This window comes from Helicoverpa zea, chromosome 30 (genome assembly GCF_022581195.2).
Source record: "Helicoverpa zea isolate HzStark_Cry1AcR chromosome 30, ilHelZeax1.1, whole genome shotgun sequence".
Taxonomy (NCBI): Eukaryota; Metazoa; Arthropoda; class Insecta; order Lepidoptera; family Noctuidae; genus Helicoverpa; species Helicoverpa zea.
The window spans coordinates 581,639-608,420 of NC_061481.1; the positions used below are offsets into that span (position 1 = coordinate 581,639).

The window sequence follows — 26,782 nt, forward strand, 5'->3', positions numbered from 1 at the left end:
ACTACTTACTTAAATAAAAAAGTTCATAATACAAATCAAGTTTATTCAAGAAAAAAACAACCACAACCCAGGTGATAACACCACCATTTTAAAAAGGTAACCATCATTTAATAACTTCACTACAAAGTAGAAGCGATGCATCAAAGTCGTATTATCTCTTCATAAGATCTAGAAGATAAATTACTTCATTATAAATGCTAATAAAAACTATTTTACCGGCTTTACTCAGAAAAACTTGCAGACACTACAGTTTATCTTGGCAAGCTAAATATCACTTTAGAGCAGTGGTTCTTAACCGGTGGTCCGCGGACCACTGGTGGTCCCAAGTGTCCCAAGTGGTCCGCGAAGCTTATCTTCGCGACGTTGCTATACGTTATCTAACTTAATTTTTATCGACTTATCTATGCGAGCGGGGGTTTTCGTATGGACGTATATCGGGTGTGTCGTACCTAGTCCTCCCATTCATGAAAATGTATGTTTGAGCTACATTTTACGTAATTTTGGTTTTGAGTCTTAAAAAATAATTAAAATTTCGCGCTCGCTTCGCTCGCGTATTCAGAAACTGTATGCCCTTATTGTTGCATTTGTTAACAAACAAAAAGTTAAGTACGTTTGGGCTAAATTTTACGTAATATTTGGTTGAAGTCCGATAAAAATTTCGCGCTCGCTTCGCTCGCGTATTCAGAAGCTATATGCCCTTATTTTTGCAATTGTCAATAAACAAAAAGTTAAGCACGTTTGGGCTAAATTTTACGTAATATTTGGTTGAAGTCCGTTGAAAATTTCGCGCTCGCTTCGCTCGCGCATTTGGAAACTGCATAGCCAAGTTTTTCTTCATTTGCATTTGCTTACCTACACAACTGCCGACATGCGTTTAGCTTTGACTAGAAGTGACCCAAAAATTCACTTTTTTTTGATAAATAATAAAGAAATGAGTGCTAATTTAGGTAAACCGATGAGGTGGTCCCCGGCAAGACAAACTTTAGTTAAAGTGGTCCCTCATGTCAAAAAGGTTAAGAACCACTGCTTTAGAGTAAACACACTGCAAACTTTTTGTCGGCCGATAGTTTGTTTAGGCTCGTAAATCAGTATGAAGATGAATGGTAGTACGCACATTAGGGGCGTTTTGGGGGTGCTGTCATTCTTGTAAAATTTTGACGTTAAAAAGTGTTATTCGTATTTGCCTATTTTAATAAATGATTTTGACTTTGACTTTGACTGAAAACTTTGATTGGAATCAAGATTGTCTTTAAACTGCCAACCATCGAGTCAACTGTTGGCCAACTGTTTAGTCTGCACTGTGCTGGGGGTTCTTTTAAATTCATAAATAACAAAAGGCTGTCGTTAGTATTGTGGTAACAAAGGCGACTATAATATTGTTCCCTCAGCCAAGTAGTTAACTTGACATAACCTTTTCAAAACTATAAGACTGAGTACCAGTGTTTTCCAAGGAGCGACTGCCTATCTCACTTCCTCATCAACCCAATTATTCGGGTCACTCGATACTCAGACTTAAAAACTATTGTTGTCAGATTTCTTCTGGCTTCTGGATCGACAGCAACGACTGCTCAAGATGTTCAAATGACAGCCGGGACCAATTTAACGTGCCTTCCGTAATAACGAGGAACTCATTCACGTAGCGACCATGACAAACGTTTGTTTGTAGGTAATGAAAATGGTTTAATATTGGATTATTAAAGGGAAAATCATAGGGAGAGCGATGCTGCGCGAACTGCATATATTTATAAAAGAACCGAAAAACGAAAATAATAAAAGTCACGATATAGTCTAGATATAAATACATAGTTACGATATAAAGAATTAAAATATATGCAATAGGCGTTAACGCTTTAGGCTGCGTTTCAAAGTCAAAGTCAAATCATTTATTTCATTTAGGCCTCTACAATCACTTATGAACGTCAAAAATATAACTAAGTTTGCTTCTAGTTGCCCATTCCAAAAGTAGCTTCCTATGGAGAAGAACGGGCAAGAAACTCCATGGTTATATATCCAACAAATCTTATGATCGATCGACGCGTTTGGCTTTCTTCCATACGAATGGTTAAACCGACATTCAAATTCCAATTACACGATAACATAAAAAAATATTGACATACCATTGCACCCTACCACAACCTTAAGAAAAAATCATCAAAACCAATGAAAAATTCCACTTCAAATAAATCTTCTTACAAAAACATGTTCTAAGTCAAGATATAAATGAATTCTGTAGAAAAAACTTCGTCCCCCTAATAATAAATAAGTAAATATTTCGTGTGGGGACCCCAACGATCTTGGTCGAGCGATTGATTCCGTGAATTGGGGTGACGCGTTAAGGGGGAGGCGAAAGGACAATTTAAAACTGGTTACCGCGTTTTTATTTGTGGTAGTAAAATGTTTTTTTTTGTGTTGTGGAATGGGTAGGAAATGTTTTGCGTATGTGAAATTATTTATTTAAACTTCTATGGTAAAATAATTAAAAATTGGTAAAATTAAGTAGAAACAAGGAAAAAGGCTGGACATTTACGGTAGTTCTTGGCACCCTTGAGGAATGTTCTTTACATACATATATTTTATAACATATACATACATATAATCGTTTCCCTTTCGGTTGCAATCTGCTAAAAAATTATTCTTTTTTTTTCTCTGTCACTATTTGGTAAATACATTTGTATTCTCACGAGGCGAAAAAACATTTCATTTAAAGCTTTATTTGCAAGTAAGCATTTTATACTTTATTATGTTTATTACAGACATGTGTAAAACTTTTCCCATTTCACTCCTCACCGTAATTTTTTTTCTTGATATCATCAAAAAAAACTTTGACCCCACATTCCCCTTAACCGCATTAATTCCGAATGATTTCACCCCCTGGTGTCGTACCAGACATATTATACTTAAAAAAACATGCACACACACATATTACATTCCTGACAACCACGAAATGTAGGCATTATCGAATTAAGACATTTCTCAAATGTTTGGGGGTCTACGTAAAGTGGAGGGGGTCGAACATAAATTGAATTTAAGAAAAGTGTATTGCACTCTTTTGATAAAAAATGTTGGTAAGAAGACGTTAAATATGTGTACGTATTAGTATATAATTAAAAATCATCGTCAACTGCCTTTTTCCATCTATGTTGTGGTCGTCTTCCAGTCTAACCAGATGCAGCTGAGTACCAGTGTGCCACAAGGAGCGACTGCCCTATCTGATCTCCTCAACCTAGTTACCCGGGTAACCCAATAAAAATAGTATATAATTAGAAATACAATCTGAGTTAGTTTGTTCGTGGTATAAAAATGTGTACGTTATGCGCATGGTGTTCGCGCGGCGGTTGCAGTGTCGCGGACATGTTAGTAATGTTCGCACGCAATGTGTTACTGTTTGCTACAGCGAGTACACCACGAGATACATTTGTGATACGTCGTCTTAAGACCCTGTTTGTCTTAAGGCTGCGGGATTGTTCGCGCGAGTTACCGCGGCCCTGGTACATAAAAAGCCTACGACGGAATACGACGGTTTTTTAGACCCACTAATCATTTATTTTTCTAGGATTTTATTATATAATCAAATCAAAAGTCAATGCCCTTTTGACACAACAGTAAAGTTAAAAAAAAAGATTAAATGCAGCTAATTTATGCAAAATCACATCCCCTACAGTTAAATGTCACCAAAAAGTTAGGGAACTTTTAAATTTCAACTTTCCCATGGTACATTTTTAATTAACCCGGGATTATACTGACAAATCTCTTAAATGTTTAGCTTAAATATCACTGGTTAGAGGGGACAGTATTTTCAGAGCACACTGCAAACTTTTAGTCGGCCGATAGTTAGTTCGGCCTTTTTTTTTAACGACGTCAAAAATCATCAAATGACGGATCGGTGAGGGAGTGTCAGACTCTTACTGACTAAATACCGTTGTGTTCCGTCGTAGGCCTTTTATGTACCAGGGCCGCGGTAACTCGCGCGAACAATCCCGCAGCCCCGGTAGGCCTTGGCCCTGCTGAGCCCCGCTGGGAGTTTGTTTGGGCTCATAAATCTTTATGAAGATGAATGGTAGTACGCACATTGCAAAGATCAGGTATTTAGCCGATATCAGACGGACTGACAACTTTGATTGGAATCAAGATTTTCTTTAATAATAATTTTGTCAACCACCGTGTCAACTGTCGCCCGACTGTTTAGTCTACGGTTTGCGGGTACACTAAATGTCATTGGTAAAAGGGGACAGATATTTTAAAGGGTATTTTTCAAAAGGGGTGTAAAAGGCGTGTCTCTTGTATTTTTTGAATTTGTTATGGTATTGTCATTATGGTGTTTGTGGGTTCGTAGCTGTTAATTTTTGTTTAGTGATATTATAATTATGATTCTCTAATCTTACTAATAAAATATAGGAGGCAGAAAAAATATTGTTTACTAGCTTTTGCTTGTATCGCGTTTCCAAGAGAATTCTTCAAAAGTCCGGGATAAAAACTATCCTATGTTCTTTCTCAAGATCAACTCTATCTCTGTACCAAATTTTATTAAAATCAGTTCAGTGGTTTAGACGTGAAAGCGTAACAGACAGACAGAGTTACTTTCGCATTTATAATATTATTAGTAGGGATTTAACGAACGATTAAGACCCAAGTTTTTCTTAAAACATTCTATGAAAATTGAACGTGAACTTCATAATAAACAGGTTTTTTTTTTCGAAAAAGTAACGTTTATTTTGTCAGTGAACTTAAACCTTAACCAAGACCCCCTTTTCTTAATATTAAAGAAACACCCTCTAAATTCGTCTAATTGAATCGAACCTCTTGACCACCCGGTATATATTTTGAAAAAAAGTACACTACCTACAGACCCCCGACGTCATTTATTTACCCCAAAATAGGGGAGTGTGCACTCAAAATGTAAAAATGCGTGAAATTGTATCCCTATTATCGGTTTTTGAGTTGAGAGGTTGCACAAGCAATTTGGTTCGCCAAATGTCGATATTATTTTGAAAAAAAACGGGTTCTTGAAAAATCTTGAAAAGCTTGGATCATACTAATATTATAAATATGAAAGTTTGTGTATGTAGATTTTAATGTATGTATGTTCTGATTTACATAAAATACTGAAAAATAATATAAGACAGCCACAAAAATGCCCACCCTTCACCACTTCCTATGTGTCAATTTAGTGATCTGTGACAGACAAGAATAAAAAATAGAAAAAAAATGTACAAGGGCACAGCTTATCTCACAATAAATTTCTTCCAGCAGGCCCGTTACAGGAGAGTTCGAAGAGAAAAGAGATACAGAGATACTTATGTGTGTGTGAGTCACATTAAAAACAGTAAAAAATCATTCAACATTTACAAAAATTTGACATGGCAAAAAAAATCAGGTATCATATCAAAAAATCTTCAATCACACCCAAAAAAAACAAAAATAAAACAAACACAATACAAGATCATAAATTACAATATCAATTATTACGCCGCCCGGGAACCGAACGCGCGTCCCACGGGGTTGCGCCCTCGACCAGTCAATATTGGTTTTAATGTCATATTAGTGATAACCCCTGTGTGAGCTTTGATCTTTGTTAGGGTCTGTATGTCCGTGGGTCAAAAAATAGTGGGTAAAATGTGTGTTGATATGTGAACATACTATTCTAGTTTCTATATTTCTATGCAAGTCTATACTAATACTATTAGTAGTACCCAATAGACTTTGGAACTACAGATCCGATTTCAAAAGTGCTTTTACTGTTGGAAAGCTGCAGTATGTGAGTATACAATTATTTCGGGTGTGTCGTTCACAATCACATTAAATGAAATGCGTTAATATACTGGTTAATATAAGTCGATTAACACAAAGAAAAAAGAAAATACGTAAAAATGAATGAAATTTTCAAACAAAGTAAATAGAATAAAAATGTGCGAAAATTAGAACACCATATAAAAGTCAGTCGTTACAAACAACTGAAATTCTCCCTTGAAAACTGACAGCTGTCAACTGATCAAAACATTCGATACTCCTAACTTTATCTCTGCTTTACACATGATGTTGTAAATTATAAAAACGAAAAATGACTCCTGTGGCTAAACCACTGAATGGATTAGGTTATTTTTTTTACAATTCGCCATAGAATATCATAAAGTATATGTGATAGGATTCAATGTGATTGTGAACGACACACCCTGTATACATATTTTTTTTTTTCATTTTAACACTATTGAACTATATGTTTTGTATAATTTATTAATATCTATTATTCACTTGCATCATCATATAATTTTCTCAGGGACAGCTTGAAAACTATTCTATTTCAGAGTTTCTTGCCGGTTCTTCTCCGTGAGACCCACTCTCGGAACCGTGCAACTAGTTTGACGTTTCGAAAGACCTCTCATAGGTCTATTAGAAAAAAAAAACTGACTCTGTAGTACCTTGTAGGCTCCCGAAACTACTGACCCGATTTCAAAAATTCTTTCACTGTTGGAAATGTTGGGGCGCTACACTCTTCCCGAGTAACATAGGCTATATTTTATCCCGGTACGGGCAGTAGTTCCCACGGAACCCGGGTAAAACCACGAAAAACAGCTAGTACCATTATACAAGGTGTTGATTTGCATTTGTGCCATAGTTCAGGAGGAGGACATAAAGTACGTAAATAATCGATGGAATTATTAGGAATTACAGTAGATGGGAAATAGCTAATATGCACTGCTTTTTTTGTCATTGTAGGTAATGTCGTAGTATTTCAGAAGTAATCCAATTTTATGAATGTTTATGAATGATCGTTGCGTATTCCTTGTGTTTGCGTTTGTGTGAGGGCGCAGCACGGTTTTAAGGCCAGTAACACACGCACCAAGTTTAAATACGGCTAGATGACATAGACGGAATTCGGAAAAAAATAAATAAAAAAAAATTACGTACCAATTTTTTTGTTGATTTGGGTAGAGGATCACTCGCATAATTACGTCCTTGACTATGGCACGGATGCAAATCAACAGCTTGTATAATATCTATTATTATCTTCTTCTTATCGAGTGAGCTGCAGGTTTAATCACCTAACAAGCCCTAGTGTCAGAGTGTACTCAACCCCGCCTGACGGCCTCTGACGTGGAATTGTAACAACGACTGCTACTGAGTAGCATTCGGGGACGCCAGCTTTCGTCGGTCTAGAAGTAGGTAAAATAGGTAAGTACTTTTTTTTAACGACGTCAAAAATCATCGAATGCCCCCTCCCGCTGTGGGTTAGCAGCGGTGAGGGAGTGTTAGACTCTTACTGACTAAACACCGTCGTGTTCCGTCGTAGGCCTTTTATGTACCAGCGCCGCGGTAAATCGCGCGAACAATCCCGCAACCCCAGCAGACCTTGGCTCTGCTGGGCCCCGTTGGAAGTAGTAGATACTTCAAATATCAAGGCTTGGTGATAACAATAGTAGGTATATCTATCTAATAACAAATAATACGGGTGTTGAGTTCGCAAATTGTCGAAGCGACAGGTGCCGCTAACGACTCAGACTTATGAATATTAATTGTTTGCGTAAACATACGGGGGCTTATTGTTAACGGGTACGCAGCGCGGGGTTTTTTTAAATCCAAGGTACAATATGTTTATTCGAAGTATACTAATTACATTACATAGTAGTAGATAGTCGTGGTGGCCTAGTGGGTAAAGGACCAACCTCTCAAGTACGAGGGCGCGGGTTCGATTCCAGGTCAGGCAAGTACCAATGCAACTTTTCTAAGTTTGTATGTACTTTCTAAGTATTTCTTAGACACCATTGACTGTGTTTCGGATGGCACGTTAAACTATAGGTCCCGGCTGTCATTGAACATCCTTGGCAGTCGTTACGGGTAGTCAGAAGCCAGTAAGTCTGACACCAGTCTAACCAAGGGGTATCGGGTTGCCTGGATAACTGGGTTGAGGAGGTCAGATAGGGCAGTCGCTCCTTGTAAAGCACTGGTACTCAGCTGAATCCGGTTAGACTGGAAGCCGACCCCAACATGATTGGGAAAAAGGCTCGGAGGATGAGGATGATTAGTTACATTACATAGGTATATAGGTAGTTATAAAATGTGAAAAGTTTGGTTAATCAAGAACCTCCATGATTACATTTGGCTATCTATTCTTCAGCCATCTTCTTCTATCTTTTTATTCTAGTATAGGTATAAAAAAAATTGTTTGTTTGTAGTTTTGCAACTGTGGAACCGACTTGAAAGAATATTTTACTGTTAGAAAGTTAAACTATTTATTACTCAAGAACAGCTGAAGCAATTTCGCTGAAAATTAGCGAGTTGGTACAGGTAACAGGAGATGTACTGCCTCGTCGGTCTAGTGGTCGCAAGCGCTGCTGCTGTGCTCGACGTCTCGGGTTCGATTCCCGGGTCGGGCCGAAATCGCTTTGTGGGTTTTCTTAAACTTTCACAAAGCAGCCCGTAGTCTGGAAGTTGGTGATTGATTCACCCGTGCATCGGAGAGCACGTAAATGTCGGTCCTGCGCCTGATCTCTCTCCGGTCGTGTCGGATTGCCGTCCCATCGGGTTATGAGAGTGAAGGAATAGGGAGTGCACCTGTGTCTGCGCAAATGCTTGTGCACTATAATATGTCCTGCGCAGCTGGCTGATGTTATATGAGAACAGCCGCCGTGGCCGAAATCAGTCGTGGACGCCATTAACAGGAGATAGATACAGTAATACTATTTATCTCCATATTGTTGCGGCAAGTAGTTCCTTCATTAGGCAGCTGAAATCACTGTTTTTATCTGTTCGCGGTAAATTCGACAACTATCTAAGGTTTCGCCAAGTAAGCGTACAGATTATAGTCCAGTGTGTTTCCACCCAAATATTATTTATTGGTTAAAGATATCTTTTGGTTATAACTTGGTATAGAAACATAAATTATGGTGTGATTTAATACATGACTAGCCTACCATCATGGTCTATCACTGTACACTTGTGATATTGAGTATTTTATATGTTTATTGTATTGGATGATCTCTGAAACAAATTGTCAGATTTAAGTTTATTTTGTTAAAAGGCGGAAAAAACTAAATTTTAAAACTTTTGTCTTTAAATAATAGTTTTATATAGGCGCAGTCAGCTATTTTTAACTAACTTCAAAAACAGGAGGTTCTTATTTTAACCTGTATTTCGAATATAACATATTGTGATGCGGACTTAGGAGAAGGAACATTAAAAAACTAAAAAAAGCTAAAAATAAATAATATTTCACTTAGTGAAAAGCAATAAAAAATACGTATTAGCATCCGACTTCCACACCAATGCACCTAAAGTTAGAATTTATGTCTTTCAGTGCTTTATAAAGTTGGTTTTTCCTTACATCAAACATTTCCACTAATATCAAAAAAATACCTACACAAAATTCATTCTTATTGAACCCTACATACTCCCCAGAGAGACATAGCTACCCCTAATTGTAGCTACCCTAGTGACGTCACGCGTGGCTCACATTTATCAATATATATCAGTATTTGGGGGAAGAGGGTAGTTTTCTGTGGGATAGTGTAGTTAGTGTAGTTTTTTTTGGGTTTTGCTGTGTAAATTGCGGTTAAAATCTAAAGTTTCTTATTGATTTCTGACACTTGTATTACTCGAATATTAGACATTGAAATAAAACGACTTTTACGGATTTTATCGCGGTTATATTTATATTATTATTTAATCCCGACGTTTCAGATCCTTTACCTATAGCATCCATGGTCACGGGCAGACCAATAGTTTCATTCTTTCCTGTATTCAAAATCTCAGTTTAAAAATGAAATGAGTCAAAAATATTGTTTATAACCATGTACCTTTGAGCTCGATAAAACTAAAGCTATATTTGCAAAAAAGAAAACAAACTAAAAAAAAACATCACCAGTCAACTCTATGGTACATTCTATGCTAATATAATGAAGAGGAAACGAAGTATTTTTTTGTTTATTTACTTCCTACCTGTCCAGAAGGCGCCGAAACTAATGAACCGATTAGAAAAACACTTTTACTATTGGGAAAACTCTTTTACTATTGGGAAGCTACAAAATCCCCGTGTAACATAGGCTATGTAGGAGAAGAAGTTTCTTCGGGACTCAGATGAAACCAGGTTTCCTAAATGGATTCCATGGGACGCGTGTTAACTCCATCACGAATTTTTCAAAGAATTTCAGAAGTTTGGGAAACTTTTAAAGTACAAAAAATGTACAAAAAGTGTTCATAACATTCCTATAAGTATAGAAGTAAATAACAAACAAAATACGACATTTGCTTGGAAAATTAACAGGATTTCTTGACCCCTACGTAAAGCGTGCACGTGCCGATCACGTGCCGAGTGCGTGCCGAGCGCGTGCGGACCGCGTGCCGGCTGTGAGACGATAACGAGTAGCATTTGTTATGCTCAATTGTTTATCTGTAGAAACTGGTTGCATTGTATAACTATTGTATAGATAGAGTTGATTTTAAAACGATACTCGTAATTTTTGGGTGGTTTAACCCGCGTCCCGAGGGCATCCGCATAAAATGTCTGATGTGTACGCTACATTTCTGTAAAGTTTCATCGGTGTCAAAGTCAAAATCGTATATTGAAAGTAGGCTAATTATAGTAGCGTAGCTTCTCACGTCAAAACTCCCCTTTTTCACCACTTCCTAGTGTTATGGCTAAAAAGACACAGCTGTCAACGTATTTTGTTCCTAACGTCAATATCTTTTCAGCAGCTTTTTATATGAAAGAGTAAAGCTAATTACAAGTATAGAGTATTTACAAAACTACTGAAATAAATATTATGTAAATATTATGTAAATTTTATTGACTATTCATCTAGATTCTACGTTTATAATCTGAAAGCTTCAATCGCAGTTTGATTTATGTTCATCGATAAGTCAATTGTAAAAACGTAAACACAAACTACTGAACCGATTTAAATGAAATTTGGTACACCGATAGTCTAGACCTTGAGAAAGGACATAAAAATTTTATCCGATTACGGGCTGTGGTTTCTACGGGACATCCGGTTAAACTGCCAATCACATTTATGAAATAACAAGCCGTTTTCCCGCGGTTTCACCCGCGTCCCGTGGGAACTACTGCCCGTACCGGGATAAAATATAGCCTATGTTACTCGGGAAGAGCGTAGCGCCCCAACAGTGAAAGAAAGTTTTCAAGAGTCTTAGGTATAGGTACTTAATAGATGGAAGTATATGGAAATGTTATGTGATTGAAATTCTGTCGTGACTTCAATTTAACTAGCAGCTCCTACGTATATATGTTTATGGTATGTTAGTTAAGTGAACATAAACTCGTTTAGCAGAAGCGGTGACGTCACTAGGGAACAATTTCCAATTACTGTACGTTAACTAAATCTGTATGTATTAGGGTTGCCACAACGCGGATAAATAAATACTACCTTCTACCAGCGGTTTTACCCGCGAAGCTTGAAAACTACTTCACGTATGTGGATAAAAAATATTTTATATGTTATTATGGTATATAAACTATATTACTGCCAAGTTTCGTCAAAATCCATTCGGTAGTTTTTGCGTCAGAGAGAAACAAACAACCCCATTCAAGAATTTCGCGTTTATAATATTAGGTAAGATTTCCGGCTGTCATTGAACATCTTTGGCAGTCGTTACGGGTAGTCAGAAGCCAGTAAGTCTGACAACCAGTCTTACCCAGGGGTATTTTGTTGCCCGGGTAACTGGGTTGAGAAGGTCAGATAGGGCAGTCGCTCCTTGTAAAAACTGGTACTCAGCCGCATCCGGTTAGACTGGAAGCCGACCCCATAGTTGGGAAAAGGCTCGGAAAATGACATAAATAATATTCCCAGATACCGAAGCTCAATAAAATCAATTTAAAAAACCAGTTGACAATAAAACAAAAAAGGATCAAAAAGTCCATTCACACAAGCGGTTCTTTTTCTATTTTATCCGCATCTCGGATATCCGGGTATATCCGTGCCAGCCCTATTGTGGTAGTTTGCGGTCGAAATTGAAAATTCCTGCGTTCGAACCTAGGTAAGTTGATAGTTTTCTAAAATAGATAGCAGTGAGTTTGATGTTCGATAATGTGATAATTTTAGATTGTAATAAAATGTATCAAATGTAAGTTTGGTTTAATTTTATTTGAGTTATTTTTAATTTGAGCGTTGTGCGCACCTGTAATTAACTTATTTACACAGGACTAACCATAATTGTAAACTTATATATGCGAAAGTCATTGTAAATAAGTTGTTGGTGTGCCTTGTAAATAAATATCTAATACTAGCCGATTTTCCGCGGTTTAAGAGGACGAATTGGAAATTTTGGCGCCAAGGATCTCAATTTTTCTCAGTAAATACAAAACGAATCAAAATACAACTTGGTTACCTGAAAGTTCATGATATAAACCTTATTTTGTTAGACGTAGAAACATGATTAGGTAACTTTTATAACAGAGAAAAATATATCAAACATACCTCTTTTTACAAAGAAATTCACATATTATGGGCAAACGGGACCGATTTAAGCCTCTTAACTTTTTTAGTAGTTGAGTATATACATACTCTTTAAAATTGTGGAAGGAATTTTTATCAAATTATCATTTCTAAATAATAAAATTACAAAACCATATTATTGTCGCTTACGACTTTTAGTTATAAGCTAGCGCGCGTATTGTAATCCTCGCCCCGCTCAGACGCTCCGTCCCCTCTTGGCGCCTTAGATGCGCGTGCCGGTTATGGAATTATTGTTTACCAATTCGTCGCCTTCCGTACCGGGATAAAATATAGCCTATGTTACTCGGGAAGAGTGTAGCGCCCCAACAGTCAAAGAATTTTTGAAATCGGTTCAGTGATCAGTAGTTTCGGACAGTACAAACAAACAAATAACAATCCTCTTTGTTATATTAGTGTAGAAAACTACCTATAAGGTACATTTTAGGGTTCCGTACCCAAAGGGTAAAACGGGACCCTATTGTTTTCGCTCCTCTGTCCGTCCGTACCCACGCTGTATCTCATGAACGGTGATACCTACTTATAGAGCTGAAATTTTCACAGATAATGTATTTTTGTTGCCGCTATAACAACAAATACTGAAAACTAGAATTAAATACATATTTTGGGGGGCTCCCATACAACCAACGTGACTTTTTTGTCAGTTTTATAAATAATAGTACGGAAACCTTCGTGCGCGAGTCCGACTCGCACTTGGCCGGTTTTTAACTTAGCTGCTCGGAGTAGTGCTAAACGTAGAAAATAAACAAACAAACATTTTACGCCTGCAACATTTTTAATTACTGAAAAAAAAGTTGCCTCCAAAATTGTGTAACTTTTTGAAACATTCCTGCGAGAAACTTCCCGGTCCCTCCCAAACTTGAGAGCGACTTCGAAACATTCTTTGAAAGTCGTTAGACTTTAAAATTTACGATATCGAACAAGCGGACACCGGAATTTTTGATATTACATATTTCAAAGTGATAGATATTTGTAACAGCGCCATATAGTTAAGAATTTGAGTAACTGGACAGTTAGAAATATGGTGTACTAGCTTCCGCCTGCGGCTTCGCCCGCGAAGAGTTCGGTTATATCACGTTTCCAAGAGAATTCTTCAAAAGTCCGGGATAAAAACTATCCTATCTTATGTTCTTACTCAAGGTCAACTCTATCTCTGTATCAAATTTTATTAAAATCAGTTCAGTGGTTTAGACGTGAAAGCATAACAGACAGACAGACAGAGTTACTTTCGCATATAATATTAGTAGGAATGACCACGGAGGAAGGAAAGACAGCGGAGATGCCATATAAGGAAGGTAGGTCAGGCGCCTTCTTGCAGCTCAAGCAACGTACGGTAGACGTGATCAGTTGCTAGAACTAACGAGACGTTCGGGTTCCTTGTCAAATCAAAACCAATCTGTCAAAGATTGGTGCTTTAATTTTGTTCTAAAGAAAGTGTGTAAGGGCAGAGCTAATAACGTTCCTCGTCCCCCGAACACCGGCTGTCAGATTTTCTAGGTTCCGAGTACTCGTAATGACTGTCAAAGATGTACAATTTTTTTTATCGTCCCACTGCTGTGCTGCGGCCTCCTCTCACACGGAGAAGGATTGAGCATTAATCACCACGCTTGCTCAACGTGGGTTGCTGATTTCAGACTTTATAGTCCAGGTTTCCTCAAGATGTTTTCCTTCACCTTTTTATCAGCCATTGGTGTCTAAGATTACTTAGAAAGTACATACAAACTTAGAAAAGTTGCATTGGTACTTGCCTGACATGGAATCGAACCCACACCTTCATACTCGAGAGGTTGGTTCTTTACCCACTAGGCCACCACGACTTTTTTTTTTAAATGACAGCCGAACCTACAATTTATCGTGCTTTCCGAAACACGAAAGAACTCGTTATGAAAAAATGGTTACCCATCCACGAACCGACCGCTCCAAGCGTTGCTTAACCTTATGACCGATCGAACCGTGCAGCTTTGACTTAGTAATATTTTAGCTGACTTACCAAATAAAAGAGTAACAATCCAATATATAACCACACACAAAAATGTCTCACTTTTCACTCTCCTTAAAATATACTTTGATAAACACACTACCACTATAGTTATTTCCAACAAATACTACCTAAGTCTTTATAAATTGTTCTCAACTTTTATACCTACTGTTTATTTTTCACTATCAGTTAGGTACATAGTTAGTGTTATTTATAATTAAAATATCACAAAAGGTCAAAACGGTGTAATGCTATCTAAACGAATAAGTGTTCTTATTAATACTTTTTTTGTCAACATTCCAATTAAAAAAACTGTTCAGGTCAATTTTTAACATAAAATTATGAAAAATTCACGTTTAAAATGTTCGTACCATTTTCATTATTTTACTCCACTATAATAATTTTAGGTAGGTACATACTTTTTTAGAAAGATAACACTAAATATATTAAACTAAATAGAAGGTTATCAATCACAACTCACTTTTTGTAACACGTTTTTTTATATTATTTTCAAGTTTTAGATTTTTCAATACTTTTTTTCCACGAATTCCGCATAACACTTTTTAAAACAATTTTATAAATATTTTCCACTTTCAGAAATAACGCGTATTTATTATTTCAAATGATTTCTGTCGGGACCTCTATGTCCCTCTAATATTTGACAACGACTGGTTCTAGTAAAGGGTGCTTGGTGACCATTGGTATCGGTTGAAAAGGGGAGGGAAAATATAAAGGGCGGTTGCAATTGGATCAAATAATTTGTACTAGTAGGATTTTATCTTTTTTGATTTTAAAGTAGGAGGAGATTTTCAATTTCTATGTTACCACTTTTCTAGGACTAGTAGGTATTTTTGGACATTAGAATACTAATTTAAGAGTTCAAATTAACTTTTTAACTTGAAAATGATTAGTATTTATGTTAGCTAAGAACATACATTTTCATGTTTAACAAATTTAGTAAAAAATAATCGATTTCTCTCGCCTGCTACTTAATACTTTAAAAGAATTATCTTAAGCACAGACAATTCACTCTATCAAAATGAAATAAATCTCAATATAGATCAATTGGCTTGTTCCGTTCAATAGCTAGAAATAATTTGACGAGATAATATTAGTTTTGTTAAGCCCGCATTCTTGAATATTTATAGGAAATGCATAGATATAGCCCAATAATGCATAAATATTGCTGAAGTTAATAAAATTGGTTGAATAGTTTTCACATGCAAGCTCGATAGACAAACACATATACTTTCTCATTTATAATTTTAATAATAACGCTAGTATTATTCCTAGCCGATTATCGGCCATGCCGGCTGTTCTCATATAAGGAGATCAGCTGCGCAGGACATATTATAGTGTACGCACGTTAGCTTGGACACAGGCGCACTCACTATTCCTTCACTCTCATAGCGCGATGGGACGACAATCCGACACCACCGGAGAGAGACTTGCAATAAGTATAATATTATCAAGAATATCACTTACTTACCTCTTCTTTGACGCCACCTTGTGTGATTTGAAGCTTGTTTTAAAATCTGTAACAAAACAAAAATATTTTAAACAAATAATACAATAGTTGACAATAATCAAATTCAACGCTTTTGTTGAACTATCAAAAACAGTTACATACTCTCTACATAATATGTATGAAAATGCAAACCCAACAATGTTGGGGTCGGCTTCCAGTTTAACCGCATGCAGCTGAGTACCAGTGTGTCACAAGGAGCGACTGCCTATCTGACCTCCTCAACCCAGTTACCCGGGCAACCCAATACCCTCTTGCTAAAACTTGCTAAACTTTCTGACCCGTAACGACTGCCAAAGATGTTCAAGTGACAGCCGGGACCCACCAATTTGACATGCCTTCCGAAACACGGTGGAACTCATCATGACATAGTCACCTATCCACGGACCTTCGATCAACACGTGTAGCTGCTACTTAGCCACGAGCCACGAGGCTTGAGGGCCTCAATATGTGTGATATTAAAACTAATAAATTATCTTTCGACTGTAAGAAGAGGTAACGATAAAGATTTTAGACTGTTAGACCAACTGGAGACGACATTAACTTTTCTTTGCGAAAGGTATAAAGCAACATTCTTATAGTTTACGCCACGTAACTTTGCAATTCTGAAGTTAGCCATTAGATACAGATTCTGAGGTAAGCCATACTTATATGGGGCTGCGGGATCGTTCGTGCGAGTTGCCGCGGCCCTGGTACATAAAAGGCCTACGACCGAACACGACGGTTTTCAGTCAGTAAGAGTCTGACACTCCCTCACCGCTGCTAACCCACAGCGGGATATCATTTGATGATTTTTGACGTCATTAAAAAAATACCATACATATTATGTGTAAATGTACATGCACATAATGTGTGTATGAGTGCGGGACTCGGCCAAGTTTTGTTCCCAAGTCATTTGGGGTCGGCGCAACATGTCTTTTTCTTCCATGCCTCTCTGTCAGACGTCATACTTACATCCTTTCCCTTCTGCTTCATGTCCTCTTTCAGGCAATCAATCCATCTTTTCCTTGGTCTACCTCTGACTCTCCAGCCTTCCACATTCATACTTAGCACACTCTTTGTAGCATGCGTTTCACACCGTCTCATCACATGCCCATACCACGACAAACGCTGATCTACATGTATCACTACTTTATTACAGTTCCTTGCTTCTCGCTTGTAAGTTGGCAATCTTTCACATAGAAAGTGCTCGGCGGTTCCAGTTGTTGAAGTAATCTAAGATACCTAAAGATTGATGATGTAAATATGCGACAAGAGGCTGATGGGTCTATAGTTGTCCAATTTACGAATATCACCTTTTTTGTGAAGTAGAGTAATTATAGCGTTATTCCAGTCCTGCGGTATTCGGCCTTCCATTAAGCATTTAGTAAACAAAACAGCTAGAGCCTGCCAAAGCTTGTCTGTGCTGAGTTTGAGCATTTCCGCCGAACCCTGTCCTGACCAGGTGCTTTTCTGTTCTTGATTAGACTCAGCGCATGTCTGACCTCAATCGTCGCAATATCCGGAATATCCTCTGATCCTACATTACAAATAGGTGGACGGGGTGGCCTATGTTGTGGAGTTTTGTGTGGGTCCAGTACTTTACTTTCATACAAGCATGCATAGAATGATCTCGCTACCTCAAGCAATTGTCAAGCAAGTGATAAGTACACTGATGAGGATGTCGAAAAGTTTTATGAGGATATAACATCTGCTATGAAATTATGTGGTTCTCGGTTTAATATTGTTATGGGAGACTTTAATGCCCGTATAGGTGCGATAGAATCGGACCACGAGACGTGTATCGGCCCATGAACTATTCCCTTCAAAAACGCAAGTATGAAAAACAATGCTAAAAATAACTTTAATGAAGTCCCTTTTCAAAAACTTAAAAAGTTACATCGTTAATTTACCACGAAACGGAATAATTCCAAAGAAACTCTTTTCTTCAAAACTCATCATCATCTCCCGAGCCTTTTCCCAACTATGTTGGGGTCGGCTTCCAGTCTAACCGGATGCAGCTGAGTACTTTTTTTCCTTTCAAAAACTAAACTATTTAAAAAATAAATAAATAAAAAGGAAACCATTATTCATAAGGTTTGAATGAAAACTGTTTCTGTTTTTTTTAATTAAAAAACTTTTGAAAAGTCAATGAAAAGGAATAGTCAGTCTTTTAATACCAGTGGCTTTCAAAGTTTTGAAATGTAAAAAAGTATGTTTTTTTTTCTATCCGGCTATGGCAAAAGAGAATAAGAAAAGTATTTTATAAATGAGTAAAGCCTATTTTAACATAGTGACCGCGAAAGTTTAGATTATATGGATGGGCAATCCTTGACGTAATTTTTTTATCAAACTAAGCAGTTATATATATATCTTACGTCCGCATCGATAAAAATTGCATATCTTATAGTCATAGTCTTTCTCAATAAATGGACCTATATTTTGTTACAAGTAAAAAAAAAATACTAAAATATTGAAATGAAAATATTAAACTTGACAACAAAAAACAAAAAGGTGCACATCAACTTAAACTTTGGGAATCTCAGGCCAAAAGTCAGTGAATTTAATGAATTGAAAGTTACAATAAAAATGGTCAAGTTAAACTTTTATTTGCGAAGGGTTCCGTAGTCTTCAAGTAATAACATTTTTTCCTAAGTCGTTGTTGCAGCAGCAATATTTATTTTTTGTATGTTTGTACCTTAAAGGGTGTGAAACTATTCAACTGATTTGAAAAATTCATTCCAGGTGGCTATACTATCCATGGGTGAAACTTCGATACTGATATAAATTAGACCACAGTTTTTTGGTTTGTTTGTGCTCCAGAGGCCCAGAAACTTCTGAACTAATTCTCTCACTGCAGGAAAGCTATATACACTATTTCCGAGTAACATAGGTAGTAGGGCATGCAATTTCGGTAAAACAAAAATTACCGGTAAAAATTCGGTAATAAAAATATTTTTACCGGTAAACCGGTAAAACGGTAATTTTTGTAATTTTTTTAAAATGCGACATTATAACAATAAGATTGGGTAGTAGAAGCAAAAACTAAATAAATATGCAAAGTATAAGGTGGTAAACGTTTTTTGTGTCGTGGGCCGTAACAGAAAACATGTCAGTACCATCCGTACGCGTTGTCGCCGACAAAATGCAAGAGAAACGGCTGCAATGGTACTGACATGTAAAAAGGAGTGACACCTGAGGACATCGGCAGTGTGAATGTGATACTCAATCTCAATATATCCGGTCGAAGGCGCAAAGGCAGGCCGAAACCGTGTCGGTTGAGTGTCGTAATGAATGACATGAAAATCTGCGAACTCGAAGAGTAAGATGTCTATTCAGGAGGATAGAGCGAAGTGGAAGAAGGAAGATACGGAAAGCCGACCCCGTCACAAGACGGGATAAACGCTAAGAATTACCGTAAAAAAATATATTTTTCATTGAAGTGAAAGCCCTTTTTTATGGTAAATCATCAAATGACAGACTCTTTCTGTCTAAAACCCATGTTTTTTAGTAGGCGTTTTATGGACCAGGGTCGCGGTAACTCTTTCGAACAATCCCACGGCCTTGGCCCTGCTGGGCCCCACTGGGTTTGCTGACATCTCCCTGAGGAGCCCGTGGAACAACGCGCGCCGCTGACACGGGTCTGTTGTCTATGCAGACGGTGGAACGATGAGCCACCCGAACTCACCGCCCACAGACCGACGCCTATGGTGGCCGGGAATCGTCTCTGGACCCTTGGCGCTCGTGGTGTCTTCCTGGTCCACTACAGCGGCTGGGATGAGAGGTGCTACTCGCCATCTCCTTCTCGAGCATGACTGCTTCGCAGAAGGAGGCGACGGCTTCCCATTCCCTCTAGCTCCGGACCATGGCTTGAACCAGGGAAGGACGCGAAAGGTCGCCGATGCCTATTGCCTCGACGACAACACGGCAGTACCCTTCCCAGGCAGAGCACACCTGAACTGTGTGCTCCACCGTGTCCTCAGAGCTGTCCGCATAGTGGTGAAGTAAAAGCCCTTGCTCAGTAAGGTCATAGAGTAGGTAAAATAAGCATTAGCTACATTTGTACCTAGTATGAGCTGACAGCTTTGAGGAAAAACAGAATAACCTAATGAATACAATTTGTTTAGATTTTATAAATTAAGATGAGAATGAAGATTTGTATCTAACCTAGAGATAGTTAAGGAGCCATATAAGTTTACTTTGATAAAAAACAGCAACTTTAACACTCTTACAATACGTAATGTATGCAACATTACATTATATTCAGGCTACATAACAAAGATTTGACGTTAAATGAACGATTGCTATATTTTATCAGAAAAACGTAAAAACCGGTAAATTACCGGTTTCATATTATTTTTACCGGTAATTTAAAACTCGCAAAAATGGGCGATTTACCGGTAAAAACGAAACCGGTTAACCGGTATTGCATGCCCTAATAGGTAGGTTATGTTTTATCCCGGTACGGGCAGTAGTTCCCACGGGACGTAGATGAAACCGCAGATAACTGCTATACTTTCTTATTTCTATATTTTAATGAAGAAGATAAGAAAAAAGAAAAATTTTCCTCAAGGAGTTTTCACACCTTTAAAATGATGGCGGAACCCTAAAAATCCTCTTGTCAAAAGTTTAGTGAATGTTGCCTTCAATGAATGTACTTTTATTTCAGTGATTCTGTTTTTATCTTTACGCTTTCCTTCATTTTGTAGGGGTGCCAGAAAGGAAGGTTGACCAGATATTAGCAATTTTTTTAAGAATATCGTGAATAAAATCAAAGTTTTCAGTCAGTCTGATGCCGGCTAAATACCTGATCTTTGTAATGTGCGTACTATCCTTCATCTTCATACTGATTTATGAGCCCAAACAAACTGTCGGCCGACTAAAAGTTTGTCTGTCCGTCTGTCATCATCTCCCGAGCCTTTTCCCAACTATTCTTCCAGCTTCCAGTCTAACCGCATGCAGTTGAGTACCAGTGTGCCACAAGGAGCGACTGCCTATCTGACCTCCTCAACCCAGTTACCCGGGCAACTCAATATCCCTCGGTAAGACTGGTTGTCTGTCCGCCTGTAACGACATAATTACAAAACGGCTACATTTGAGTCAAAAACACGTTTTGCCAAACTTAGTACATTTACATATTTTAACAGTCTCCTAATGAGTTGTCAAAAAGTTCTTGTTTTGACAATTTTGTCCTGGTCTGAATGCAAAACGGTTGTGATTATAATTTTGCTTTGTGTATTGACGAAGTTTTTAATCTGTGCTGTTTAAAATGCAGGCGGAATGTTTTTTTAGGGTTCCGTACCGAAAGGGTACAACGGGACCTTATTGTTTTCGCTCCTCTGTCCGTCAGTCCGTCCGTCCGTCCTTCCATCTGTCACCGGGCTATATCTCATGAACCGTGATAGTTAGAGAGCTGATTAGATTTTCACAGATGTTGTATTTTTGTTGCCGCTATAATAACAAATACTGAAAACTAGAATTAAATACATACCTACTTTGGGGGGCTCCCATACAACAAACGCGATTTTTTTGTCCGTTTTATAAATTATATATGGTACGGAACCTTTCGTACGCGAGCCCGACTCGCACTTGGCCGGTTTTTTTTTATTAATTTATTTATTTATTTATTATTATCAACTTACGACTATTATTACAGGAACTTATCCTAATGACAAATTATAACTAACATTCTAAAAAACTAATCAAAATATAATCATACCTTAAAACTAATCATAATCACATAATACACATAAAGTAGCCCTTGTGAATTCAGTCAGTGAGCAGGAAAATAGATCAATTTGTCCAGCTACCGTGTTGAGCGTGCGCAGCGCCCGCGTGAGCGGCGTGTTTTTACATTATCTTCAAACCGTCGTACCACAAAAGCTTTTAAACGTCTGTTGAACACTTGTCTAAGTGCTTTTGTAGTAAGGCTGTAAGTGTTTACCTTGGTTTTACCCGTTTCGTGGGAACTACTGTCCGTACCGGGATAAAATATAGCCTATGTTACTCGGGAACAGTGTAGCGCCCCAACAGTGAAAGAATTTTTCACATCAGTTCAGAAATTTCGGAGTCTTTAGGGTACAAACAAACAGAATGTGTTTCTTCTTTATTATATAGTACCTATTAGTTTAGATGTAATGAATACAAATTTTTAAAACGCAGTTTTTAACAAAAATAATTGATTTCAGATTATTTATACAAAATGTAATTAAAGCATACTAAATCTATAATAATACAATAGCTACTGGTCATTATATATTCAATATTGTCTGTATGTATGTTTGTGCGTTCATTCGCTCCCCAAAGACAGTCAGCAAACCCCAGTGGGCCCCTCCAGGGCCACAGCCAGCCGGGGTTGCGGGATTGTTCGCGCGAGTGACCGCGGCGCTGGTACATAAAGGGCTTAAGAAGGAACATGGTGGGGTTTAGTCTGTAAGAGTCTGACACTTCCCAGCGCTGCACACACAGCGGGAGCCGTCATTTGATGTTGTTACAGCCTTTTTATCGTCCCAATGCTGGGCACAGGCCTCCTCTCACACGGAGAAGGATTCATTTGATGATTTCCTATAAAAATAGGAGTTCGTGGCTAAGAAACAGCCGCACGGGTCTATCGATCATAAGTTTGAGCAACGCTTGACGGGTTCCTCTGTGTTTTTGAAAGCACGTTAAATTAGTGGTTCCTGACTGTCAGTTGAATATTTTACAGTCGTTAGTAGGGTAGTCAGAAACCTGAAGGTTTGAAAATCAGTCTTGCCAAGGGGTATTAGGTTGAGGAGGTCAGATAGGGCAGTCGCTCCTTGTGGCACACTGGTACTCAGCTGCATCCGGTTAGACTGGAAGCCGACCCCAACATAGTTGGGAAAAGGCTCGGGAGATGATGAATATTGTATATAAATAACATATATAAATAACAGTAGAAATATATGAAAAGATTTTAATATAATCATGTATATTTTCTACTATAAAAAAGTAACAAGAAAATCCGATATATTATCATTAGCTTATATGAAAATATAAAAATATTATGAATCGATTTACCACGTAACTTAAACAAAGTTAATATTTATATAAATACCTACTCTTATATAACAGTTATAATATTTATTTCTTATAAATTAGTTTAGGTTGTAAAACCTAGGAACAACCACGTCCTTCATTTTTTAAAGTCGGTTCAAAATTGTTTAAAAATACTTCAAAATGTGTGGGTGTTGGTTATTCTTTGTTTTGGTTGTTTTGAGTGGTAAGAAATTCATATTATTTTTTATATTTTTAAGCATTATTGTTTATATTGTTTTTTCCTTACTTTATCCACCTACAGGAAGTAGGTGTTACAAATAAACATCTGCCAAAATTATTTAATCGATATTATTGTAGGTGTATTTGTGTGTACATTGATTTTGAGCAGCACTTTATCTTAAAACTGAGTTTTTTAATGAAAAGTCATATCAACTCCAGTACTTTCTAAGAATATCTTGGACACCAATAAAAAGGTGAAGGAAAACATCTTGAGGAAACCTGGACTATATGTATAGTCTGAAATCAGCAACCCGCATTGAGCAAGCGTGGTGATTAATGCTCAATCCTTCTCCGTGTGAGAGGAGGCCGCAGCCCAGCAGTGGGACGATAAAAAGCCTGTAACAAATGGAGTATTACCTACTTTATATATTTTTCTCTTGTCTCCAGTATTCCTGAGCTTGTCAGCAGCAAGTCCCCAACAGGGCTCTACCCCGGTACCCACAGAGGGAGGACAGAACCCGTTGTCTCTACTGTCTATGCCGCTTAACTTCCTCACTAGTTTAATGAAAGGATAACAAATATGCTGTTGTTTTATTTAATTAAGTACCTAATTTAAAAATTACTTGCAATATCCAGAGCTAGCCTCATAACCTTTTTGGGGATCATAAAAACGAGACTGTTATTTTTGATAATTATAGGAGCAAAAAATGTGTATCTTAGGGGTCCCTTAGCTACACAAAGCCCAATAAATAATAGGGAACTGATAATGTCTGAAAATCGTTAATAATAGTTCATTTAACAGTATTTTTAAGTTCCTGAGCAGTTTCTGGATTACAGAACCAAAAACTTAGGCTTTGCGGGTCCCAAAAAATGTGTAACTTAGGGTCCCTTAGCTACACGAGCTCTATAAACATATAATAAGGACCCGACAATGTCAACAGTTCATTTGTTAGTATTCCTGAGCTTGTCAGCAGCAAGTCCCCAACAGGGCTCTGCCCCGGACCCCACAGAGGGCGCACAGACCCCGCTGTCTCTACTGTCTATGCCGCTTAACTTCCTCACTAGTTTAATGAAAGGATAACAAATATGATGTTGTTTTATTTACATCTGTAAATTTTTAAGTATAAATACCTATCATTTGTCGAACCTCTTCCCAATTTAGTTGGGGTCGATTTCAGTCTAACCACATGTACCTAGCTGAGTATCAGTGTTTTACAAGGAGCGAATGCCTGTTTGACCTCCTCAACCTAGTTATATCTGGGTAACCTGACTGAGACACTAAGTTAGCTTCATGAACTGATTCTCGGACTTTCTGGCTTCTGACTAGGTACTTGTAACGACTGCCAAAGATATTTAAATTACTGCATGGACCTACAGTTTATGCCCTCCGAAACATGCCCACTGGTGTTTATGGCATACAGTCCCATCGGGCTATAGGAGTGAAGGAATAGTGAGTGCACCTGTGTCCAAGCAAATGCTCGTGCACTATAATGTGTCCTGCATAGTTGGCTGAGTGGCATGAGAACAGCCGCCGTAGCCGACAATCGGCTAGGAGGACATCATGGCATACTTTGAAAGTACATACAAACTTAGAAAAGTTGCATTGGTACTTGCCTGATCTGGAATCGATCCCACACTCATACTTTACCTTCTCTAATGGTAATTTGAATAAAAGAGTTCTTTTCGACAACAAAAAAGAAAACAAATACTTCAAAAAATCCCATGGCTTTTACTCAACACAAATAAACATTTCACCTCCATTCAAAACCAGACCGAGTAGTATTAAATAAGATTAAAATTAATCCCCTTTCAATTAAAAATCACTATGGGAAGGGTTTAGGGGAACAAACTACTAGCTGTGACAGACAGATAAACAGTTTGTGAGGGGTTCAAAATACACATACAAGCAAATAAATAAATTATTCACAATATACATATTTACATTAATTGAAAATAAAATAAAATAAACTTATATATATATATACAAACGCGTATATATGTACACGCCGTATATATATATATATATATATATATATATGGCACGCCGTATATATATAAATACGGCGTGCCAGCCGTACTCGAACCAAATGGCTTGGCACGCGACGATGGCAAGAGACCAGACGGCATGTCGCTATTTCCGTGGAAGGTGGGTAGGACTTTAGTGTGGGACGCGACATGCGTCGACACTCTTGCGCCATCTCACCTTCCCGGAACTGCATGTTGTGCTGGCTCCGCCGCTGCACAAGCAGAGAACCTCAAGCGGCGCAAATATAGTAACCTTATAGGCAATTACATGTTTGAGCCGTTTGGGGTTGAAACTCTGGGGCCGTGGGGTCCGAGGGCGCACCTTCTTGCCAGGGATATTTCCCAGCGCCTGGTTGACACTTCCCGGGACCCAAAGGCTGGCTTTTATTTCGCACAGAGGTTGAGCATTGCCATCCAACGTGGCAATGCTGCCAGTCTTTTGGGTACATTATCCAGTGACAGCGATGAGGAGCAATTTTTTGATGCACTGTATTAGTTTTAAGTAGCAAATAAATATGTCAGTCGCATGCCGATAGATATATTTAACAATTTTTAAAATAGGATGTTTTCAGTTTGACCTATAGGAATGTTAGTGCAAGATTATTTCACTGTTTGGCTGAGCCGATTTCGTTGTCGCATTTGTTAGACTTAGGAGAAGGTATATCTATTACTGAATTCTGTTTTTTTTTAAAGCAATGTGGTTTGCACATGGCAACAAAAATGCCTTCATATCGGATTTTCGGCCAAGGTGGCTGTGCTCTCTAAGAAAATCAGCTAGTTGCGCAGGACATGTTATAGTGCAGGCACATTTGCTTGGACTGCACTCACTATTCCTTCACTCTCATAGCGCGATGGGACGACAATCCGACACCACCGGAGAGAGATCACAAACAGGATCGACAGCAACATGCATCTCCTTTTGTGAAAGTTTCTTAAAAGTCACAAAGCGATTTAGTATTTATTTATATTTTAAAACTTAGAAAGCAAAAATAACTGATAGAATATTCTTTATTGGGCACCAAACATAGACAAGGACATTACAAACAAATGTGTGAGTATCTACAATATAATAGTTTTGTAACGAGGTGTACAAAGCCTGATATCACATGAACGGAATGAAAGAATAGAAAAATCATTACGGATGGTGTTAAAAAATAAATTGAAAACCTCATGTTTCCGGCGTTACTTAGAAACTCATTTCTGGCTGGCTTTATACTAAAACTATTCGATGGGGGTAGAAAAATTTACCAGACTTTCGTACTAATATTGTTTCCTATTTCCTTGTTTCTTTAGACAAGATTCTAGGAAGAAGATTTCTGATTCTGATAGAACATTTCTACAACTTAAATGTAAATGTTTTCCCACGTGTGCTTCGGCCTCCTCTCATACAGATAAGGAATGAGCGTTAATCAACAGCACGGATTGATGATTTAACACTAAGTTTTCACAAGGTATTTTCCTTCATTTTTACTCAGACATTGGTATCCAAGAAATTCTATTAAAATTAAAAAATAAAATATAAATAGAGAACCCAAGACTGGGTTAGGCTCGCCGTTGTGCATAATCTCTCTGTTT

The 26,782-nt window shown here is 37.7% G+C and overlaps 1 protein-coding gene across 1 annotated transcript in view; it reads right to left on the bottom strand.

Annotated features, from left to right (window-relative positions):
- The window catches only part of LOC124644614 (igLON family member 5-like), a 114,364-nt gene that overhangs the window by 16,826 nt on the left and 70,756 nt on the right, over positions 1 to 26,782 (bottom strand). Inside the window, exon 3 of the mRNA XM_047184102.1 lies at positions 15,932 to 15,977. The gene's annotated coding sequence lies outside the window, so the exon portion shown is untranslated. The remainder of the gene's footprint in view (positions 1 to 15,931; positions 15,978 to 26,782) is intronic.